Source organism: Camelus ferus, chromosome 29 (genome assembly GCF_009834535.1).
Source record: "Camelus ferus isolate YT-003-E chromosome 29, BCGSAC_Cfer_1.0, whole genome shotgun sequence".
In the NCBI taxonomy this organism is placed as follows: Eukaryota; Metazoa; Chordata; class Mammalia; order Artiodactyla; family Camelidae; genus Camelus; species Camelus ferus.
Window position 1 is genome coordinate 9,690,965 of NC_045724.1, and position 19,730 is coordinate 9,710,694.

The window sequence follows — 19,730 nt, forward strand, 5'->3', positions numbered from 1 at the left end:
GTGGGCCCGGAGGCGCGGAGCGCGGCGCCGCGGGCAGGGGCGCGGCGAGGCGGGCGAGCCCGAGCCCAGCCAGAGGGCTGCTCCGGGGCGCGGGCGCGATCTGCCCGGCTCGACCCGGCTGCGCCGCTGCCCCGCGGGCCCTCGCGCCCTCCTCCTCGGCCCCCTCGCTCCGGGAAACCCAGCTGCTCCTCTCGGGTCTCTGCGGACTCCTCGCCGTCAACCTTTGACCCCGCACCCCCACCCCCACCCTCATTCCGCTGCCCCTAAACTCTGCGCGAACCCGCCGCCGCCCTCGCGGAACGTTTGGCTACTTTTTTATTTCAAAGTGAAACGAACAGAGGTTTCCCCGCCGCACCAAGAACTTTCCCCAGACCCTCTTCTGCACTTTCCAGGGCTGCCCCCGCCAAGCCAAGCCCACTGCAGAGCTCTCGGACTCTGACACTGAGTGCCGAGCTGGGGAAGGACCAAAGAGGGCTGCCAGGTGGTCAGGTGTTGAGTGTTGGAAGCAAGGAGTAATTAACAATGAGACAAAAGGTAATTTCCACTCTGAGACTTTTACTCGGCCCATTTTATTTCCCAAATCTACGCCGCGGACACTCCGGGCTTTACAATTGGTTTAATGAGTCTTGAGCTGTCTGTTCCTCCCTTCCCCCGCCCTGCCCTCGCCAGTTCCTTAATAAGTACCCCACCTCCCTCTCCCCCGCGTCCTTCCAGCTCAAGACCAGCCCCAGCCCAAGGGGGAAAGAGGTTCCCAGTCTTTTGACCGCGCTTCCGGGGTCTATAGATGAGCTCAGTTTGAAACGAGGTATTACAAGTGATTTCAGCGTTAGGAACCCTTTATATCACCACAGACACTTTCAGATCCTCGGCCCCCCTCCTCCTTCCCTCTTTTTGTTGGGTCTTCTCCACCCGGGGGCTATTTAACAAAGGCAGTCTGTTAACTAACATTTTTAACTCAGCAACTCCTTTCCAAATCACACTTAAACCTGATACCAACGTCAGTCATTTTGTGTGAGTGGAGGTAGGGGTAGGGGATAATGTGTGTAAGGGGGAGAGGTGAAGTTGCTAGTGAATCGGAAAGTGCAGGGCTTCTTGGTGAAGGTGTCACAAACACAGTATATATACAGTGAATTAATTCAAGAAATACTATGGGAGAGCCACTTCCCATTCCTATGGGGGGGGGGGACGGTATGTTTTCTTGAAAATTAACAAAAGGACAAAATTTGACCTAACATCCAGAATGGACACTCATTGATGGTGAGAGTGAACTAGATGAAATGACATTCAAAAAGGAAAGGCACTTTGAGTATGTATGTATGTGTGTAGTATTTGTGGGCAGTTAAATCCGTCCTTCGCTGATTCCCTCCCCTCCCCCAGCCTGGCTCTTATCTCCTTTGTAGTCTCCTTTTTTTTTTTTTTAACATAAAAATGACCCCCTCTTGCTCCTGGGTCCAATCTCTGTACTTCTCTATCCCCGTGTATTTCTCCTTTTCTAGACCAAAGTCCATTTTTTGCTTTAACTTTGAAGTAAATTTGTTCTCCCTTTTTTACCCCTGGAGGTTCTGACCCGGTTTTGTTGGGGGCAGGGGGACAGGGAAGTGTGTCATTATGTAAAGTCAGATACGGGTAAGGTAAGGGGGGGGGCGGTTATAGAGGGTTTGAGGAGGGAAGAATTAAGGGAAGGGACCAGAGAAAGACAGAAGGAGAAAAGTCAGACGCCCTCTGGCCTTCCCGAGGTCAGAGCTCAGACAGTGCCGTGACCTCCTTTCACTCTAGGCAACCAGCCCAGTGTTTATAAACAGAATCCGGCAGGTCTCTTCCGAAACAATAGTACTTCAATAACTTCACCAAGCACTTCTACAGCTCTTATGCAAATTAATGAGGACTCTTTATTACCACTACCCCCACCCAACACTCACATGCACACTCACATCACCCAAACCCAGCATCACAAGCATACCCATCTCAAAATCCAAGGCGATAATTTCCAGCAAGAGTATCCAACGAAAATTTTACATCCCGTCTGGGCAAGAGCTCAAAAGACAACGACACAGATGGGAAAAGATAGACAAGTGGGGAAAAAATAAAGAATAACTGTGATTTCATTGAATGGAGGATACAGTTGTGATCTTTTTAAACCTAAAACATTTATACGTAGTCAATGAAATGCTGTATAGACAATATACTAAACTCCAGCCATCAAATAGAATTATTTTAAAGCAGGATATTACCTTCATCCAAACATTCACATTTCCAAGACAAAAAAAAAAAAAAAAGTACTTTACAGCTGAAGAAAAGCCACCACCTCTGTATGTAACATCCCTAAATATTAGACACAAAAGCACCATTAAATCCTACAGCAAACAAACAGACCATCTGATCTAAGTTACAAAATGTGTAATTAAATCCATCCTTAATTACAAAAGGCAGCTAGCATACTAAATGAATCAAAGATTTTGAAACAAATGTCGTTTGCTAAGGTACGAAATGATAGCTTTACAAGATATTGTAACCAAAAATCCATTTCAGGAATAAATTACAAGATAGGCAAAAAAAAAAAAAAAAAAAAAGTGCAAGCAAAAAAAAAAAAAAAGAATTAAATGATTTTCAAACTTTTGCTTTAAAATGATTATCAGTGACAGTCTAAGAGGAAAAGGTTAAAGAAAATATACCTTAGAGCAAAAAGATCATCTCCTTTTCTTCTTTGTCTATCAGTCCACTGTTAAAGCATATGGGAAATGTTTTCAAAATGCCCAGATTTGGCACATTGTCATTGCAAAGAGAGGAGCGCAGTGATGCTGTTAGAGAAAATGGGAAATAAATTCAGGATTGGGTGCTGCCTCCTTCAATGCGGATTTATCTAAGTTTAATTTAATATTCCGCAATCACTGAATGATCGCATATAATTCACCAAGATTTTAAAGGGGTTTATTTAAATACCTTGAGCAAAAAGAGAATGGAATTTAAACCACTACGGCCATTGCTTATATATATATTTTTTATTTTCCTATTAGAAGAATCTTAAGTGGCAATTTCTAATAATTAAAGAAAAAAACGATAAAGGTTTGGGTTTTTTAAAGGGAGGATGTTAAAGAAAACATTAGCTTTATTAAAATCATTCTGAACATAAAATCAAAAAGCACAAAATGGTTGTTTGTAAAACACTAAACCTTTAATCGATTTTATTGGCATTCCGATCGATTAGATAAACGGAAATCTATAGCAAACATCAAAGCATTTAAAACATTTTCTCTATCTCATTTATAAACAAAACTTTTCTCTTCAGCAGAAAAAAATGATTATCAAACGACTAACAGGAAATTCTTCAGATATCAAATTACGATAATAAAATTATTTCCACATGGAAAGGGATAATGACAATGATGATAGTAATTACAATAATGAATAATTCAACAACCCTTTGACATGTATGGAAGAACCTCGAGCAGAAACCGCTCTCGAAGGGGGGCTACTTCAAAATAAATACTTTCTTTAATTTTAAAGGAAACATTTTTAAGAGACAAGTCAAGGGGAGTAACTTAGGTGTGGCTGTCGGACTAGTGTTAATTTCCCTATAGTTGCAAAGGAGTCTATTTCTTTGCCGGCGTTTTCCTTCCAAATGGAGTTACTTCTTATTAGCAAAAATTAATATGCAAATGTCAGTGAGCCCTACCAAGGTTTACGACTTTGTGTCCGAACCTGTCTTCTACTTATTTTAAAAGGTGATTCCCAAATTACAGAGCGGGGGCGAAGACTAGACTCCCCAAACCTGAATGTAGTCACACATTTGATTCTTTAAGTGAAGGAAAACAATTTATTTGGAGGTAAGAAAACGGCTATCTGGAGTCATGCAAGCATCAGAGCTTCTGGCAGCAAGAGAAAGTGTTGCTGTAACGGGTATTATGTTTATTTGTTAAAGAAAATCAATGAAAGTGGCTGTAAAGTAGTTAGTGAGGCGTGTGTTTGGGACTCGCGGTGAATCGTGACTCCGGCAGGCTGAGCGAGCAGCTCTTCCTCTTGCCAGAAAAGTCCCTGCGTCGCCGGGAGCCGGGGCGCGGGCTGCGCGGCACCTGGTTCCAGCTCGCCGTGCTGCCCCGCGGTGCTCGCGCCACCGCCCGAGTCGTTACGATTCCCTGCCCTTTCTGCCCTCTGTTCTCGCAGTTGCTCCCCGCGGTTGACAGCGGTTGCCTTCCCACGCTCTCCCTCAGCAGCACACACCTTTTTCCGCCTTCCCTCTTGCTGACTCGAGTCGTTCCCCCCTTCCTTTACGCTACAGGTCTGAACTTCTGTACTTTTTCCCCTTCTTCCGGAATCTCACTCTTCTGCATCCCTACGTCCCTTGGGTGAATCGCCGAACGTTTCCTTCCTACCCGCCCCTCCCCCATTTCTCTCTCCTGCCATTTCTTTAGCACCCGGGTCTTCTTACCCTCGCACTCCTATCCTCTCCTCCAGACATTCCAGAGAGTTCTCATCACACCAGAATGCACTCTTTTTCTCCTCCTCCTCCTCCCCTTGGATTGGAGAGTGAGGTGGGGGGGGCAGGGGGAGGAATTGAGTTCAACTCCCAGGGGTTTGATTCTATTCTTTTAACAGCTTTACTTTCCCTTTTCTTCTTTGCGTAACCTTCACCTACCTACTAATTTATAACAGAAGCGGTTTCTTTCCCTTTCATTTCCCAGTTTACGGTCCCCGTCTGGGGTTGTGCGTTGCACACTCACTCCCTGGTCACCCCCCCACCCCCCCGCCCGACCGCCCCCGCCGGCCGCCCGCCCGGGCAACTATTTTCATTTACTCAGTTGCCGTCTAATTGCACTTTGTCTCCTCGGAATAAGTTAGTTTCCATGATGTAAAGTTCTCCGTATAGCGTCTCTTTATTTGTCAAATGACTTCGTGGCCCAAATGAAGGGTGGGGGATGGGGGGGAGTGTATCACCCGCTTAAGTCCCTTTAAGACCCCAGTCCCACCACCCGCGCCGGTAATATCTTGTGGGAATAATAACGAATTCTGGACGATTTTTCCTCTCAGCGCGTGCAGATTGCTTATGAGTTATTCCTGAGTGGGTCTCAAGCCCGCTCACTTGCATCTTCAGGCTTCGAGTGGTCACCATTCCAACCTCCCCTCCCTGTCCTCTCCTTCCCTCCCTGGCAGCCCCGGCTCAGCCCAGCCCAGTCTAAAGACCTCGTCCTCTGGCTTCTCGTTCCTTGCTGCTGCAGCTGCTGCTGAAATTCGCTGTGGCCGCTGCCTCTTCCCGCTTTAATCCCAGACCTCCAGTCATTGGGCAGCTCCTCAGAGGCAAGAAGTCAACACCATGGCAACCCGACAAGCCTATCAAATCGCCGGCTGGCGTGACAGCAGCAGCACTGCAGGCAGGAGTGGGCCGGGCAGGAGAGCAGTGGCCACTCGGCGCAGGTACACGGGCCGGCAGCGGACAGCAGCTGTCAGCCCCCACGGTCTGGCTACACAGATGTGCACCGCCCAGGTCATACCCCTACCCCATGTCCCTTAGTAGGTCTGGAGGAGGAGGAGGAGAAGAAGGAGGAGGCATATAGGATTGGAAAAGCTTCAGAAAGAGAGTTTCAAGCTAAAAGTAACCGAATCCCTAGATATCGTAAACTAAAGATGCCTTGTGCCCCCAGGATTCCAGGAAACCAAATCACAGTAGCCTCAGAACCAAATTTAAGGAGTTTGCACAAAGGTGTGGAGTTTTCTTTCACCAGTTCTATCATCCATTTGAACAAAATTAACGGAACATTCTGTTCTGGAGTTCCAAAAGGATAAAAGAAACGGTGGCACTTTTAACTTCTACTGACTGCCAGTGTTGGATTCTGAAAAAAAAAAAAAAAAAAAAAAAAAAAAAGGCCCCGTGTTACTTTCAGCGGTGCTCATTGACTGCCTTGGAAATGACCTCAACTTTACCTGAAACTGCCTCTGCCTTGTTCTCTCCTAAAATGCGTGCTGTGTGTAACGTGTGTTCTAGATCGTGATTCTCTAGAGAAGAAACAGAGGAGACTAGGAAATGGGGGACTGGGAAATCTGTGTGTTCCTCCTGGGCCTACCTGGGCTCTGTATTTCCTCATTTTTCGTTAAGAAACTCCCAAATAGGCCGACAAAAGTCAGGACTTTAACTAATATTTCAGAACATCCTGCGAATTAACATGAGATAGATTGAAACTGCATTTTTTTTCTTTTTTCATTTTTAAAAGCACACAATGTTTTTGAGAAGCGTGCAACATATTGTTTCTCCTTAGTTTACGATTTCATTGTGAAACCTTTGACAAACATTTGTGCAGGAGTATGAGCGCTATCATTGATCATATAAACTCTATCGCTTATCATTGATTCCTAAACTTCAGAACGCAAGTTTGTCTGATGAAGTCATATAGGACAGAAAGAGAAATCCATTTAATAATGAAGTTAATGTGTCATATTGAGGAAATCGTGTATGAATTCTAAAATCTACTCTTAAGTCCACTCCACATAAACACAATTCACTAAATAAACAACTTTCATATAGATCAAACACTTTAACGTTTTTAGGCTCTCAGTGTGTAAGTATTGAAATTATCCTTGGCATGCATAAAATCCTAGAGAATTGGAAAGGTTTCTTAAAACAGCAACTGTAATATTAAGCAAAGTAGGACAGAGAGCCAATTTTTTGTGACTCTAGAGAGAAATTCAATGAAATCTTGAACTTCATTTCCTTACTTTCTCTATATTTCATTGTTGATGGATCCTAATATTAAAACAGTACATTTTCAAAATATAATTTACTACAGACCCAAAACGGGTCTAATAACTGACATTGGAGAAACAGGTCATGAGATACTAGAGAGAACTTTTGGACATAATAGGACTCTCTCTGCACTGAAACTCTAATAACATTCTGGTAACATTTCCTTATTCTGTGCTACTCTGCAGAGTTGTTCAGTGAAGAACCGCCAAGCACACAGAGCTGAGATTTGGTTATAGTTTAAAAGGTTATCTCAATGCCAAAGTTATTGATACCCTTAATTTTTTTTTTTTTTTGCCTAATTCTCATTACATCTGACATGTACTGAGTGTTTACAGTGGGAAATGTAAGAAAAAACATAATGCCATGATTTTAAATCAAAATGCCTGTATTTAATCTGTTATCTCCCAGAAACAAACTTATAAATTTCAAATGTTTTTCCAGAGAAGTTAAATGAAGTGTGCAAAAACCTTTCAGTACATTTTGGTTTCAGTGAGGATAAATGAACACAGGAAATATGATACTATTTAAAACTGTATTATTTCATTTAATAAATGGTACATCCTCGGTTAGTGAAAAACTTTAAATACCTTAGGTTCTGAGATATTATTTGTGTATGAGTGTGTATGTCTGCTAGCCGAAGACATGAACAGATACTGTCATTCCAATGTTTATCTATATGTAATATTTCTAAGTTAAAAAAATTAAAATGAAGTTCACAAAATACATTATACTTAAATAACAAATATCTAGATATTCTATTAGAGCCTTTGAGTTTCTTAGAAAGGGCTATTTTTTCTTTACCATGTATAAATTATCAGAAATTAAACAATTTTGATATATACTATACAGCTATCTATTTTTTAATTTTAGTGTTACCCTTAAAAATGCCCTCAGATCATACAGTACACGACCATCTGTTTAAATATAGATTTATGAATCATCCACATGTTGCTAGTCAGCTCTTCATTTAAATCTTTACATTTAAAGTTATTTTCTATACCTTTAGTGTCACTGTGGTTATTGTTGGAGGGAGCAAATGGATCTTTTTAGCTAATGAATAAGATGGTGGAATTAAATGTAGCTTAAATGCTAAGTTAAAAAAAAAATCAGTGTAAGGATGCCTTGCTCATTTTCAGCAGAGTGGGTACCATCTCCACAGAGTTCATTCGTGACCTTACCTGAGTAAGTACTTTAACTTAAAGTATGAGATGCACCTAGAGGGGTAATACATTGAGCTTAATAGGAAGACAGTTAATAACCTTTTTTCATCCCTGTGCACTATCAATCATGGCTGTCACCAGTCTGCTGAATCAAAGCAAAAGTGTTCTTCACAGATGACTGATTAGAAACGCAAAATCACAAGATCCATCTTCATGGTCACTTTTATTATAGTCATTTTTAAACTGACAGCAACCTGCTCAGTTTCAGCACACTGGGCATCACAAATAGTGTCACTCAGTGCAGCTAAGCATGAGAAGAGGTTGGTTGGATTATACTTAAAAATAATTAGGCCCTCAAACCTTTGTGGAGCCAAGAAAAAGGTATTCCTCTCTCCTTCCCCTGTTCCACTCACCCACCTCTACCATGACTTGCTTTGATTCCACTGTGTTATTAGTTCACCAACCTGAAGGGAAGTGATCAGGGTATAGTTTTATCCTTGTTAATTATCTAGGAATTAAGCAACAACTATGTCCACTGGATAACTGGATACAGGTAACTTCTGTCAGCTTCCTGACAAATAACTTTGATATCCTTATAGTGAAATTGGGTTCTATTTATATAGAAATATGTTTTTAGATGGAAAGCCTCAGGAATCTAGGTAGTCAGGTACTAGTAAATGCTACTCGCATTGAGGGGTTGTCCTCTGTTGAAGGCATTTCATGGCATCACCTGAATGCTGTAGCATTGGAATTACTGAGATTAGAACTATTTCAATGTATAATCTTAAAGCTGGTCAAGATAGTCAAGGTTAACTATTAGGGAACTATGTAAATTCTTGTTCTACCACCCTATATTATTTCCTTTTCAGCACTAGAATATTGGGGGGAAAAATGACAAATTTGAAAAACCAACAAGTAGATACACGTAAAAATCATTAAACTAGGAGGTTTGAAACAGTTAAGTCTGAATCAAATAATAAGGAACTTCATCTTGACTTCGAGTCTTGATCTTTATGCTACAAATACTACCCTTTCAGGTTGATTTCATGCTATTTTCATACATTCCTTTAGAATATTTTATGATATGATAGGGTACTAATGATACAGACATGTACATGGGGGAAAATTTTAGTAGAAATATTTCAAAGCATGTTGTGATCCTCCTGCCCATTTTATAGGCTCCTTATTTCATATTTCAGAAAAGAAAACTCAATTGAATTTTAATTTTAATTTAGTAATTTTAACTAAGACACACTCTTTGAAATTTCTGTGCAGTTATCTTTTCCTTTCATCGCAAATGTTCATTTTCTTGTTAGCAGCTGAATGCACAGAGAGAGAAAGAGAGGAAGAAGGAGACAGAAGAAAAATTATTAGTATTTCTTTACATAGCATAATACCATCATACTCATTTTCGAACAAGTTAATATTCTACCTTTAATTCCTATCTGTAAAGCTACCAATTCTTTTCCTCTGTCTCTATACAAACACACACACACACACCTTTCTGCTTTATTCTAGATTATGAGAATGCTTTTCTTGTCTGCACAAAATACACAGATTGACAGGACACATATATAACAATATATCTGTACTTATATAGATGGTAATAGATGCATAAATGTACTTTCTATGTAGAAGGCTAGTATTAATTTCCTTAATTATTGTACTTTGTTTATACATATTTTTCTATAAAGTTAAAAGATTATGAAATATCCCAATTAGCTATTTAGTTTGATTTTACATTCTTAAGTAAATGAAGTTGTCTCAGAGTATACATAGATACATGGGTCATTGATATTTTAAAATATTTGCACTTTATAATCAATGACAATACTTCCTGATATATTGTTAAATACGTAAAATTAGGATTAAATGGAATGCTTACATATTTTAAAAGCTACATAATTACATACGATTGTTACATGACAATGTAATAATCACCTTAATGGCTTCATTTTCAGTTTAATGATAAAAACATAATTTCTCCTGAGAAAATGTGTGTGTGTGTGTGTGTGTGTGTGCATGCTTAGTCTGGGTACATTTATACTTTTAGAAAGGATAATATCCTATAGAATTTAATATGATTTCTTTTAAAGTCAATTTTTGGCATAAAGTATTCTTTGTGAGTAGTCAGAATATTTATGGAAAAGAGATTTATTTGAAATATCTGGACTCACTATACCACTTTTTGCTACAAATCCTAATTCAGTGAAATGATATGCATGATTTTTGGCATCATCTTGGTAATCTATGCCTGTGGTCACTGTAGACCTTAAACGTTAATCTTCAGTATGCGTAATAAGTATGAATGTTCATATGGTTTATACAAATTATAGATCTGGAATCATGTCTTCCTCTATAGATGAATTTTAATAAACAGAAAATAAAAATAATTTGCCTTTAGATTTAAAAAATTTAATCAAAACTACTTTAAAAATTAGTTCCTTTTGAAAGTTACTGTACAGAATCATTGTTGGAGAATTTTCTGTCTTGACATGATTTGAAAACAACATTCACTTACATTTAAAGCATTATGGTTAATTTAGAAAGCTTTTTGGGGGAAAAAATCAGCATCTTTATTTACTTGAAATGTTTATCAGGCTATTCTGTTGCTGTTAATTTGAAAAACCTGTCTTAATTTGTGTGCATTGTTTGTGCTTACATTTGCTTCATTGAAAATGTTCTTAGGTTTAAGCATATAATTTTATTTAATACTAGAATATCATATGATAAGTGGGCTAGTATGAAACCCACAATTTAGTTGGTAGAGATACATCTAATATATAAATACATGTTCATCAATTAATAGTTTAAACTAAAAAAGACTAATGATGTTTGTGCATTTCATTTGGGCTAGAATTTATACTTATGCTTTACAGGTAATATATGATGCTTGCATACATATACACAATTACACCTAAATTTTCTCAAATTTAGATTATTGACTTCTTTAAATGGTGCAGTGCTGTCACACACGAATAGTACAATTATCTTTGCCATGCTTGTATTTATGCAGCCTGAATATGCAGTTATGACATTTCTGTCTTTCCTCGGGTATGATTTTCCCTTGGTACTGGAATTGTTCTTTGTTGAATCTGTGATAAAAAAAAAAATCTGTTATATGAGCGTCAGTTTGCAATAAACGTGTGAGAAGATGTACGGTCAGGATAGACTGGCCATCTTTTAGTGTGTCTGTTCTACCTGGGCTGCAGGGCTCCAGCTTCAGCTCCCAACTAGTGATATGTAAAAAGAAATGAAAGCAAAGGTCATACAAAAATCACCTTTAACAGTTTGTAGTAAAAAAGAGAAAATTTCAAAGTATTTACAGTAAGTTGTGTAATTTTATTTTAATTTCTTGCCTATATTAATTTTTTAAATGCTGCCACTATTACTGTAACTCATTTAAAATTGTCATTGTGTTCAACTCTTACTTTTTACTTTATAGAAAAGATACACAGTCCTCTAAAATCTCTAAAACTGAAATTATTATTTTCTCTCCCATTCATATTCTCCAAAGCTTTCTGCCACTCAGCCACTGAAGCTAAAGAATGTATTTTTTAACAAATAGACTATTTTGATCAGCAGGCTCTATCCTTATCTTGAATTTCAGTTTATAAGAGATATGCAAATAGATTTAATGACAACTTTTCAGAAAGCACTCCAAGATGTTTGTGATTGTTTTCAAGTAAAAAATTTTAGGATAATACGATATAAAGATCTCTTTTTTGATAGCTAAAGCTTTTCGATGTAAACCTTCACTTATATTATTACACAACCACTGAAGAATTTTAATGTATTGCAGTTCATTTTGCAATATTTGCACAAACATTCAGAGCAGTATTATGTTGCTTAGTTATTTCATTATATTATATTTCACATTTAGATTTTCACTTGAATTTTCCTGTTTTCAACATTTGGATATCATCTCATTAACTATCATAAACCAGTAGTTTAAGGAGGGGTAATTCTGAAATGTAAACACTCCCTCTAGAATTTTACAGCATTGCCATGGAAGCGAAAGAGGGGACTAGCATTACTTTTCCCCAAACATTTCCCTGTTATGATTATAAGAAAAGATCAGATGCTGTGGCAATTTTTTTCATATGTGATCTTTCTTTCGAATCATTTTCAAAGTCAACTGTCCTTAGACCTTATTTTCATCTCCACAAAGCATTAAGTTTTGCTTCTTTGTAAAATATTTCTTCATAACATATTTTAGTTTAATTCACTTTTTAGGAAAAGAAACACCCAAGCTCAATCTGGAGACCTCCTTCCAACATAATTTAGCTGGACCTTTTCTTAGTAAAGGTTTTCTGGTTTTCATTTTCACTTCATATTCTCAAATAAAAGATCCTTTGTTGTCTACCATTTGATTGGACTTAATGAAAAACACTCCATTTTAACTTAACAGTATTTCCTTTTGAATTTATTATATTTAAGAACACTGTCAAAAATCAAACATTTAATCTCAGGTTTTTCTATTTCAAAATATATTACTATCACATGGCTCAGTGAGGTGATGTAAAAAGGATACTGAAAAGATTTCAAAAAGAAAAGCAAAAGCGAAAAAACCCGGCTTCATTTTAATAGGAAACTAAATACTATGGCTAATGTGCAGATTGGGTGCAGCAGCTGACTGCAGACTCACATGTGACAGGGTGCCAACAGCGGGATTGTGCAGTATTGACTAAATGAGGTTCACTGATTTGTATTGAGGCTAATATCTTCTTTAAACAATTCCGTGTAAATTGTGCGTATAAAGTCATTGGAAGCTATTTCTCAGGACAGCCTCGCTGGCTAGCTACCTGCTGGAGTGAAGAAGGTAATCAATAGGAAGAAATAGAGCTGAGCATGAGCCTGGGAAGCTTCAGAGCAGTTAAAGCTGATAAAAGTAGATGATGTCAATATTTGGGAATAGCACAACTCTAGGATAATAGACAAAAGAGAAGTGCATATGTTGTAGGGCGTTCAAACAGGGGCAAAATTAAAAGCCTAAGTGGCAGATGATGCCCTGGGCTGCAAAAGACATTGTTTATTACAGGTATTGGTAAATTTCTCCTGAAATCCAAACACAGCAAGATGTGATATGAAAATGGTACCTAACTTTTCTCAGCAGCTTAAATGCCCATTTCCCTCTCAATGGTCAGTAGGTTTCTGCTCCTGATTAGTCTAAGAGACTGTCCTCCAAACATTTGGCAGATATTTATACTTTTATATAGGTAATACTACACGTCTCAGGAAGAAATTGTATTTTTTTAATTCTCTAAATTGTTTCCAAGATATAAGAAATAAAATAACGTAGAGAAGACAAAATGAAAATAGGCTGTCTGTTAAAGGGTGATATCAAAGAAATTAACAAACCGAGTTGCCTTTGCATATACTTATAATGATAGCAGACGCCTTCTTTTTTAAAGGTATTAGACTTATTGGAAGTGAGGTAATGGTATATTTTTACTAATTTAATACTGAAAATCAGTTTCCTCTTGCTGTCAGGTGATGAAATTTTGTTCTTCTGTGCTGATCTTTCTGTTGATGTATTATGACATAGTCTGTCAACATGAACAGATATGTGAAAAGAGATTGGGTGACTGAGACACACAACCTGCATCGAACTCTTCTTGAATTTTAATCATGTTATCATGTTTGGGTACAACAAGTAAGATTGTGATTGCTTTAAAATGCTGTATTTTTATATAATTTAAGCCCGAGCAAAACAGGTGGACGATGGCGAGGCTTTAAACCTGAAGGAGTGAGTTAAATTCAAAGCATGTATTTCAGAATACCTTTTAAAAGCACCTTTCACATCATAAGTTGATAACTTAAAAAAAAAAAAACCCATTTGTAAAAGATAAATTTCTCGACAAAGAGGAGAAATCCACTCATGCACATGTGATTATCAAACATAGCTATTTTCTCCTAAATTAAACAATTCCACAACTGTTCCATGCTTCTATTGTCACAAATGTTTTTATTGTTTGGTGTTAGATATCTGGATTATATCAAGCACATGATTCTGAAGTTAGGTAAAACAGCCAAGCTTGATAGCTTTCACTCAATATTTAAAAAAAAAAAAGAAAAGTTATTAGAAAATTAAGTGTATTTTGGGGGGAACCTAACATTTTAAACATTATTTCTACCCATAAAAATACAGAAAGAAACACATTTTACCCCTATTTTCTTTATACTTTTATTTTAGGAGTAACTATTTATTTTGAAAAGGATTTTTCACTTTTATCAAATCACACATTGGAGTTATTAATCTAAGACACTAGAATGCAGTTAAAGTAATCTCATACTCCAAATACATAATTCTCATAAGCTTTCCTACAAATAAAATTCGCTTTTAAAAAATTGCTAGTATGTTGTCATACATCCCCTCTTTTCATCTTGAATACAGAGAAATAAAAAGACCCTTCGTCATTACTGAACTCTAAAGAAGGCTTCGTTTCAAATAAAGTATGAATTTTGATTTAGAGACACAGAAAAAAAATCTTTTAAGATCTATACTTCAACTAATTTGTTAATCTTGTGCCACTTTTAGCATTTGTCACACATATAGACCAGGAAATTGGCTCCATCTCATTCTAGCTCTGTATTGAATTAAAAACCTCTACTGCAAAGAGGAGCATGATGTGGGGAAAGAATAAATTTAGTTCTTTCTTTAGTAATGCACATATATTTCCATACATTTCACATCCTAAGGGAGCCTATGAATGCATTCAATAAATACAAAACTATAAACTATAATTTCAGAAAAGGGAAAGGTCTCAACATAGTTTTTCCTGATATTAATAGACCATTTTAAGTTTGAAGACTGAAAATTAAATAATTTCATACAGTTTGTTTTGCCTCTTTTTCTTTAACAAACATCATCAGTGTTAGAAATAAATCTAAAATAATGAATCTTAGTTGCTCCTTTCACTTGGATAATATTAGCAGTTTTAGATCAAAGCCAATTAAAGATCAGCAGTGACAAATTGAGAAAAATGTTTTATGCCATTTGAATCTATCTTTGCATTCATTCAATCCAGCAAAGTCCACCTTGGCTAATTTAGTGGACATGGTATGCGAACCATTGATGTGTATTCATTAAAAGGAGTGGCCATTCCTATTTTATGTTTCTAGGCTAACAGAAAAGGTAGTTTTCAAGAGTCTGATAATACCGGTACCGATTTTAAGCATGATGGCTGCATTTCTATGAAGATTTTTGTTAGAAATGAAATATGCCCTACAGGGGAAGGAGATCACTAGCTCTGATATGGACTTGCTAAAGGTGCAGTTCACTATACTCTCAAGTATTTGAATCTGTGGCTGTGTTTTGAGGAGACAGTGCAGTGTGGTAGATTTATGATGGCCTCACGGAAACAGAGCTAGCTAAGATTATGGCATACTTGTTTAGGAAAACGGTGAAGTGAAGGTTCCTGATTTACACTGACATATATCTAGATGAAACCATCATTTGCAAATTGCCTTAAGAAGTCATCTTTTATTAGTGCTTGAAGGTACTGAAAGATACATATCTATTTTAAAACATATTAAGAATCCTGATATTATATTTGCAAGAATTTTCTTTTAGATCTTTAGGTGAAAAATATTTTTACTTGTACATTTCCATTTTCTAAATACCTTAAAAATTAATCTCTGGTAAAAAAAAAATCATGTCTCATTAAGAAATACATTCCATAATAGTTAATATGAAGAATTCTGAAAACTGTCACAATAAATATGTTTATTAATAGAGATTCAAAGTCTTTAAGGTTTTTGCTTTTGTTTTTTCGTATTTATGTTATGATTCAATGATAAAGAAATAACCTTACAAGACTGTGCTTGAATCTGTCCACTTATAATCTGTCCCTTCTTGGCTCCTTCCTGTTTTAAATGTTTAATCAACATGGTCTTCATTTGAAGGATGTGACTGTTTCTCCCTTATTTTGTGAGGTCAGTGAAGATACTCCCTGACTAAGTTCAGGACTAAAATTGGGAGCATGTATGTTCATAGGCTTTTTTTCCCTATGGGAAGTCTTATCTGTGTATGATTAGAAATGACAGAATGCACGACACAAACTTAACAATCATTCTGCTGAGCATTTCCAATTCCTGAGACCATTATTTCTTGCCACCCCTTTTTTCATTTTTATCATAGCTCACAGTGTCACCATTTCTATCTAAGAGAACCCCACTTTTTTCCCCAGATCCTGCACTTCCAATTTATATACTCCTCCTTAATCTGAGCAATTAATGTTTGGGAAAAGACAAGAGTGTTACACAATTCAGTAACACAGCTTTGAAACTGCTGAAATCACAGCCCCTTGAAAATCCTCATTCTCTGGGTACCATTATCCTTGTATTTTACAGCTTAGGAGTTTGGATGTTAAATGCTGGTATTGTGTGAAGTGGGTGTTCCTGGAAGTCACACTTATGAATTATTGTTTTCTCCAACTGCTTCCGGGCATAAAATTTCTCTAACAGACAACAGCTGACAGACTGGGAGAATCTGGCTCCAAGTGTCAGATAACGTCTAACTCTAGTGTAAGTTTTGAAAGTATCTTTTGGGTCTCTTTTCTTAGGGATTTAGTAAAAACAATGGAAGCCATAGGAAACAGATATTTCCACTGTTGGCCTAACCCCTTTAACACAGCTCAGGATCTCAGGATCCCTTTTTTTTTATGGTAAGAAACACATCACATGATATCTACCCTCTTCACCAATTTTTAAGTGCTCAGTACAGTACTCAACTCTAGGCACCATATTGTACAGCCAATCTCTAGACTTTTTTCATCTTACGTAACTGAAACTTTTTAATACATTGAACAACTCCAGACTTCCCTCTTCCCGCAGACTCTGCAATCATTTTACTCACCGTTTTCATGGATTTGACTGTTTAGATATCTCACACAAGTACAATCATGCCGCGTCGGTCCTTATTTCACGTAGCGTAATGCCCTCCAGGTGCCTATGGATACCTTTCCTGGTCTAGCCTTGTCCTCCCCTTCCTTGGAGGGTCAACAGAGATGGGGGCGCCATTGGAAAGATCAACACAAAATAAAACAGTTCACTAACTAGGAGACTGCAGTAGGGGAAGGGTCAGAAAAGAAAGACTGATGAATTCTCATAGGAAACAAGTATGGTGAGGCTTGTAGCTGCCATTTGCGCCACTGCAGGCAGTTGGGAAGCAACATTGATGTTAATTGAGTGTTCACTGCATGATCAGAGCTGTAATTCCATCATCACATGCATCCACTCGGGTCCCCACTGAGGCTGGTACTATTACGCTCACTATGCAGATGAGGAAACTGAAGCACAGAGACGGGAAGTCACTTGCCCAAGTAGACAGAGCAAGTCAGAACCAGAGATGGGACCCATGCCCCTTGAGATGTGTCATGCTGCTCTCCAGTAGTTACTTAGTGAAGAAATCTTTTCTTTGAACCCGAGGGAGTAAAATTATAGTTCGTATCGATGGAGGAGAAAGAGCCCTTCCTGTCCCTCTCCTAGCTGAGAAATAGAGAAAGCATCCTTGGCCAAAGTCGTCTGACTTTGTCTGGCTATTTTGTTCTGAAGCAGGGTAAATGTATCAGAGTTAGAGATACTGCCCAGGATACAGATGTCAGAATGTTGGACGTGGCGGCTTTAATCTTCGAGGTTCTTTTTTGGCGATGTGGTGTCCACACCCCAGCTATGCTCAGTGGCATGAATTTACTGGTGGCTTTTTAGAAGATGCACAAATTTAGTAAAATCCAAGTATTCCATGTGAAAGTCTCTCTTTTGAATTATGTATTTCTGTAACAATAGGAATTATTGATGGAGTGCATCTTCCCACACCTGTATTCTTTGGCTGTGGTTGCTGCCTTCACATACTATTGTATGAGATCCAGTGTAAACCCTGTGGTACAGTGGGAGAATTTATTGTTTTTTATTCCTTAGATAGGATTTAGTGCTTAACTGCCTATATTCTCAACAATGATTGCTTTTATTATTTCTCTTGCATTCACTTTTGTTCAAAAAGGCATTCACTAAAAATTGCTTGATTTATTTACTCATAAGAGTTGCAGACTATGTGAAAATGGGCCCTACTTTCAAGCCAAATCTTCTTACAGGTATATACTCTGTTGAGGTAATACAAATATTTTGTTTCATTAAAAAATTATAGCACTTCCTTACATGTACAGAATGCTTCCACAGAAAGCAGGTGCTCAATAAATGTTAACCAAAGAAATACATATTTGCTTTGATTAAAATCTGGTTTAAAGGGACTGTAGGTCTTTATATCGCAGTATTGGCTATTCAGACTGGTTAAATTCAAAATTACTTTGTTTTTTGCCCCTAGGCTGCCATGAAGATGGGGATACAGGCAAATGCAGTGTGCTGGCACCAATAATGATGGACACGGACTGTCAGAGAGGTACATAGTTACGATTAAGCAAACAGTCGAACAAAGTACATAAGAGTGCAAGCAGCGGAATCAGTGAAAAGTGGGTTAGAATTCTAGCTCATTTAACATAGTGTTGTGACCCTAGGTCAGCGATTAACCTCTTCAGACCTAGTTTTCCTTTTCTATAGGGTGGGTATTATAAATAACAGAAGGAGATACCTCAAGAGATGGTTTTCAAATGACATGTGAAACAGCTCAGAGCCTGGCAGTGTATACGTGCTCAGTAAACTTCACCGGCCCTTATCAATACATAGGCTACTTTGATGGCTCTAAGTATAAACTGGTTTGTTGTTTGGAAAGTGCTGTTTTTTTGGCATGTTACCCTAAAAAACGATCTTTCAAATCAAAAGCGATTTTATTTTGAGGATTCACTTAAGAAACAAAGCAGATTTAAATCCAAGAGGAAAATCTTTAAAAACAGGGCTGTAATTCAGAAAATTATGATTCTATAAACTTGTTGAGTTCCAAACATGAAACTTGAACAATTTGGTTTTATATGTGGTAGAAATAACGTATAAACAAAATTTACAATTAAGTGGGATTTTCTTTTCATAGTTGGCACGGGATTCACATGTCTGCACTGTGCTGTGGCTACTATGGTGAATGAGATACTGCATCTACATTTAAGAAACTTACAGCCCAATGGCATATTTAGTGACCAAAATTATGATGTAAGAGCATTAGGGGGAATATTAATTGCATGAAATTTCAAATTAATTTGAAAGTGGAAAGTCAGGACTTAATGTATGTTGTGGACTACTGAGAATGCTATGCTTTTTTCAAATCTTCTAAAACTCTTCATCTGTCACTATTGTGTGTCCATGCGTGTGTGTGTGTGTGTGTGTGTTTGTGAACTGAGAAAACAAAACAAAAAGTCCTCTTTTATTCCGGCTTTCATTGCTTTGTTTGTAAAAGAAATAATGTTTTCCTCTCTCACCCGCGAGTGAAGATACTGTTCCCCTGAAGGAACAATTACGTGATGCATAAGCTGACGTGCAAGGCTTATTTGTAAACAATGAAGTCGTTATTCATAGCAAAATTTTGTCAACGGAAGTAAGAATATTTATGATAAGTTTTCCACATTCTTTCATTTTTAAGTTTTCTGCTTTCTTTCAAAGTCTGCTGGGCAGTGCCATACATAATTTTCCAAAAAGAAAGGCAAAAATCTTTCTAACACTGACAGGAATAATATCCCATCTCTTCCTTGTCCTTTGACTTGGGTGACTTGTGCCCTCGTGTGTGACCACAAGGCGCCCTTTCTGTTGACAGTTACAAGGAAAGTATAGATGCTTTGTTGAACTGTTTCCACAGTCCAAAGAAGCCAGGATGTTCAGGATGATCTGAGCAGCATAAGTGTAACTGTATAAAGCCCACTGTAGCCGTCTTGCTGGGCACTTAGACAAAACAG